Source organism: Triticum urartu, chromosome 6, assembly GCF_003073215.2.
Source record: "Triticum urartu cultivar G1812 chromosome 6, Tu2.1, whole genome shotgun sequence".
In the NCBI taxonomy this organism is placed as follows: domain Eukaryota; kingdom Viridiplantae; phylum Streptophyta; class Magnoliopsida; order Poales; family Poaceae; genus Triticum; species Triticum urartu.
In genome coordinates, this window is record NC_053027.1 from 164,017,133 (window position 1) to 164,022,539 (window position 5,407).

At 42.1% G+C, this 5,407-nt stretch overlaps 1 long non-coding RNA gene across 3 annotated transcripts; it reads left to right on the plus strand.

The window, feature by feature from the left end:
• The first annotated feature begins 858 nt into the window (after nucleotides 1-858).
• LOC125517621 lies at nucleotides 859-4,768 on the plus strand. Of its 3 annotated transcripts, XR_007287705.1 has the most exons (8): nucleotides 861-1,208; nucleotides 1,301-1,440; nucleotides 1,533-1,595; nucleotides 1,674-1,752; nucleotides 1,861-1,902; nucleotides 3,359-3,540; nucleotides 4,267-4,330; nucleotides 4,431-4,768. It is a non-coding gene; the product is annotated as an uncharacterized LOC125517621 (long non-coding RNA). The 3 variants fall into 3 exon arrangements; XR_007287704.1 differs by having other exon boundaries at nucleotides 859-1,440; nucleotides 3,257-3,540; XR_007287703.1 differs by having other exon boundaries at nucleotides 862-1,440.
• Nucleotides 4,769-5,407: the final 639 nt, after the last annotated feature.

The window sequence follows — 5,407 nt, forward strand, 5'->3', positions numbered from 1 at the left end:
ATATGTTCTGTTTCAATATGTGTGTATATGCTTTCCATTCTATATGTGTGGATGATAACAGCTAGATTCAAATTAGTATAGAAAAACAGATAGAAAATGGAATTCAGAATATATATATTAATTGTTCATTAGATCATCACACAATATATATATATATATATATTATATATTTAAACTAATAATGAGGCTGGGCAACTCGCTCCCAGGGCGCTCCCTCGATGGCAAGATTCGTTGGCCGTTCAATTTTAGTCAACCCGGTCTTTTCTTCGTTCTTGTCCGTTCGATGGTCGTTGCGTTTTCACTTGTGCGTTTTCAATGGGCGGTAGATCTTGGCTAGCGGATGACCTGTGGGCTCGGGCCGAATTTCATTGGCTGGGTGCCAACTTGTTGGGTGCATGGGGCAGCCTGTCGTGCTGTGCCGCGTGCATGCGAGGAAGTCCGGGTCGCGGGCGCTGCGCGCTGCTCCTCGTATTTTGCGCCTGCGCTTGTGCTGTCCTCATGACGTGTGGGCCAGTGCTGGCCCCGGTCCCGCTCATCAGCTGCGGTGATTACATGTCTTGTGTATATGATATTTCCTTGTTACCTCGGTCAACTGCTCCTGGCCCGGCGCTCCTCACGCGCTGCCCGCGTCATGCATCGTGGGGAGTTACTGCCTCCTGTGTCAGCTGCAGAGGGGTGGGTCGACGATGTGCACCCAGATTGTGCACACGCGTTTGTACTAGCCCGATGACGTGTGGGCCGCCGCTGCTCTGGTCCCGCTCGTCGGCTGCTACTCCTGTGTCTAGTGCGCATGTACCCCTTTCCTATGTGTGGTGTTGTCTCTCGTCTACTTTTGGACTTCGGAGAGAGAGGATAGACTGCAGCTGCCCGATGCATTTACTTGTGGGGCCTGGCTGACCGATGCATCTTGCGTGCCTCACCTCCATCCGCAGTTGGAGAGAGAGAGATGAATTGGTGCCTACTACGCGTTGGTCGACGCTGCGTCCGCCGCAGTCCGCGAGCCCGGGTGCACGGTGGCACTCACGGACCTCCACCGCTGCCTCGATGCCTTCAGCGAGTCCTGCGACCGAGCCGAGGGCCTCGTCCAGGCAGCGTCGCTGCCTCCCGCTGAGGAGAACGGGATGGGAGAAGAGAAGCATCGCCCTCCGACCACGCCGCTGGCGGCCGAGGACAAATAGCCCAATCGATCTACCTCTTCTCCTCTTGAGGTGATGTTCATCGTTCTTGTTTTTTCCGTGTGATGTTCATCGTTCCTCTTATTTTCTTGGTTGATGTGCTAATTGTGTTAGTCATCTAGAAGATGAATGAAACTGTGACGGGAAAGGAAAGGACAGATGGACTGGGATATATTGCCTCGCCGTGCCGCATGGTGGCCGAGATGCGGCAGCCCCATGCTCTGTTTCGATAGGCCTCCTCTGCTCGATGTTGCCGCTAGTTGAGGTTCGTCGTTCTCTGGTTCGCATGTTCTTCGCCGCTGCTTTGGATTCGTCGTGCTAATTTTGCATGTTTGCCTTCGTTTCCTTCATGGGCAGTTTGGTACGGTTTCCTGTTGTCGCTTGCGTCGAGCCTTGGGTCCGTCTCTCCTTCTCATTGAGGTTAGTCCACTCCTCTTGTGCTTGCCTATAAAATGTTTGATGAAATGCATGTGTGTTGATGCTTGTTCTATGGTTCAGCGTACTTTTCCCATTGCCAGCGCTTCTTCTTCTCATCTGTCCTGCTGCTTACCCAACGTGCTTCTGCTTGCTGCCTCGGGTAAATAGGCCGTTCTGTTGCTTCTGTGACTGGCTGAGTGTTCATTGCATGCCTGTGTGTCGTTGTGCTCTAACCGATTATTTTTTTGTGTATTTCGCACTTTCGCAGGCTGTACAATCTCTTCTGTTCCTGTGTCGTTCGACTCATAAGGTTTTCTTCTTTCCTTTCTACTACAAGTGTGCGTGTTTTACTTTGAGTATCTTCGTGTCACGCTGTCTGCCTGGTGATCTTTTAAATATCTGTATGCCGTGCCGATCGTGTAAATGTTCCGGATATGGTCGGGCATCGTGTGTTGTTCGTTCTCGTGTTGCTTATAATTCGTGTCTGTGTGTGAGCAGGATTTGTCCGCTTGTTTCTGTTGTTATACATGTTTTGGAGGTCATGGTAACTCGATGCCCCCGTGCTCACTCTTTCTGTTGTACACAGAAGCATATTTGTCCAATTCTCAAACTAATTTTTTGAAAGAAACCGCAGTTCATTACAACGCCAATTATGGATATGGATCCATCTTGCTGCGCTGGATGAAGGACTGGATGTAATAAGAATTGCATGTGACAATTGCTTATGAATAGTATTTGTTGTACAAACATCCAGTTAATTCTTGAGATACAACAGAGACACTATAATAGTACTACTTTAGTCAAATACATTATCCACTAATTGTTGTAGTGAAATGTCGCTCTAGCTATTAATTTGCAGAATCTTGCATGATAAACTATAGCCATGTGATCTCTATGGTGTTCTAGTAAATAAAGAAAACTAGAATATGTGCCTTCAAAATTTTCTATTTATATACAAAAACCATGCATTGGTACATATTAACCATATGAATAGGACTGAAGATCTATTTTTTGTCATGTTTGTAAGTTTTCTGTTATTTCCTCTCAGTGTGAATAGGACTGAGGAAGATGGACATAGCCCTTTAGGTAATTTCACTTTTTTTGAACAACAAACCGTAGAACAATAGTTCTATGGTATATTTTCATTAAAAAATAGTATGTTACAAAGGTAAAGGAGAAATAGAAACAAAAGAAAAAAGATCTAAGCTAATGGGGCAGAGCCCTTATCCAATTTCTGTTTTAGCAACATGAGAATCAGTTAAAAATTGATCTGACAGCCTTCTTGAACAAGGTGGAATGCTCGTCTTTGATCTTGTGTTGAAGTAGTTGAAGATCCGTTTTTAATTCAACCCTCTAATTTGATATTGTCGGCTAGATGTTTCTGAAGACCTTGCCATCTCACTTTGTCCTAGATTAATAAAAGATTACAAATTTATTTGTCTAAATAGGACATGTTATTTACGAAGGTATACCATTTCTATTGACTGGATAATTTACATGTTGGCAAGGACTTATTGGTGCAGCGTGGTCATAATTGCTCGGCCAATTTCCCAACCCAAATCCAGAACCGCTTCATCTTTAGATCTTTACATGATTGATGAAATGCCTTAGAGACTAAGATCTGCACTTTGTTTTTCTCCGTTCTCCTGCTCACGGATTAACAGATGGTTGTAAGAGCTAGAGAAGCATTAGGAACTGGTCTACAGTGTCTTCCAGTGTATGCGTACACACAATTCACTTTCCTTTTCTTTTTTCCCTTTGTATAGATGATGTGGTTGGGTTACGAAGCCTCTTCTTGCAGTGTTGTCTGCAAGGCCAAACGGAAGTTATTAATGCATTTGAGCTGCTCTATCTGATTGTTCATTTGCATGAACCTGTTTTAGTTGATGTAAAAGTGTTCTCTATTTCAGAAAGCCAGAACACGAGATTGTGCCCCCTCTTGCTCCAGGTGCATGTTCCTGACCTCCTTTCCCCTCTGATTTGACTTGCTTTACCTTGTGTGAAGTTTTATACTTTCAACTTTACAAAGCTATATCAAGTTTGCTTTCAGCTGTACTTGGCTACACCTGTAACATGATGCATTTCTCTTTCAGTTTATTGAATACATTTTGAAGAAGTGAATGCTCTATCTGGTACGGTCCTATGACTCATTTAACAGTCCGTCAATTTGCTCACAAACCTCCTCATGTACAACATACAATGAGTATTCTGTCACGTATCACTCAACATCTTGATCTTTCAGCTAATAATATGCTGTAAGTTTTTAGGCGTATCACTGTTTGCAGCTTTTGGGTTCCTTCTGTGTGTTGGGAGATAATGCTCTTAATAAACTTTATCTTTCTGCAATGCTATGCCAGACAAATTCAGTACTGAAAATCTAGACTGTTCTTTCCACTCTGTAACAACTTCTATGCTTGCGCCACCATGATATCACTACAACATTTCCCTGGAAAATTTTATTAGTTGCATGTAAACTGAATTGATTTACCAGTAAAAACCTGGACAACTCATTTCAGTCGCTAACAACAATTGTGGCATTACCGGGATATGTCATGTACGTGCTCTGAGTCGTAGTAGGATGCAAAAAGTACAATAAGAGATAGAATGTATGCACTATGGCTAGTAGTAACATTTTATTGACTTGTGCAGTATTTGATACTATCTATTTCTGCAGGCTATTCCTCATGTTGCAACCTTTTCCCATAGAATTGAAAGGAAGATGGAAGAAATTGCAGGAGGTGTACTTAGTGTTCCATTAGTCTTAGTATCAGATTTCCATGTTCAGTTATTCACACTATATTATTGCTCGATATCCATGGCTTGCTATTATTTGAGCAGGAATGGTGTTTCCATGGTGACATTCAAAACCAGTCAAGACTATAAAGGGGTTGTGAAGGACGAAATGCTATGGATCCAGAGTGGGAGGGGAGAGTTACCAACAATGTATCAAGGATAAACCGTGACATGGATTCCTAAGTTCCAACTTACATAGCAAAATTATATAGGGAGAATGCCTGCATTTTGAAAACTCTATTACATAGTTTGAAGCTATGTTTCCTTCAATTTTCATTATTAAAAGGATCTTTATTATTGCCAATTTGTCAAGCATTTATTGTCGAATAACTCTTTGTTTCAAATGAGACCTGTGGCGCAAGGGGTAAATTTATTATACATCTTATTGTACACAGCAAGCCTCTTCTTTTTTTATTAAGAGGGGTTAAATTTATTACCATATGTGCTTGCTCACAACTAAATCAACTAAACCATGAATTTTCTTTTTGATATGTTTTTTTCAAACTGAGATATCTAATCATTATAACCTTATTTTCAACTAAAACAATGCTTCCTTAGCTGGTTTGTACATGTTACACAAATATAATTTTTTTTCAAACTCAGATTTCGCACCGTGATAACCACATTTTCAATATAACATCGTTTAACACATGAGTTTGTACTACCAATATTGAATAGGTTCTTGCAAAATAGAACTATTTTCATCGACAACATGGCTATAGCGGGTCTCTGCGCCATTTGGCGCAACGGATCAACTAGTATATATATACATACATAAACACTATTCTGATCACGAGATCAGAATAATATTCTGATCACACCATGAACTTCCCAAGTAACGCGCCTGACCTTCCCCGAGTACTAGGTTGAACTTCAACTAAAAGGTGTCCAAATGGGGCTTGCGATATACCGTTAGAAAGCTATGGACACCACTATCATGAACCAAGTTAAATTTTTGGCAAAATGTAAGCGGTTTAAGAGCAGTTTTGAAAACCGTTTTTTCTATGTACAAAAAATGTGAA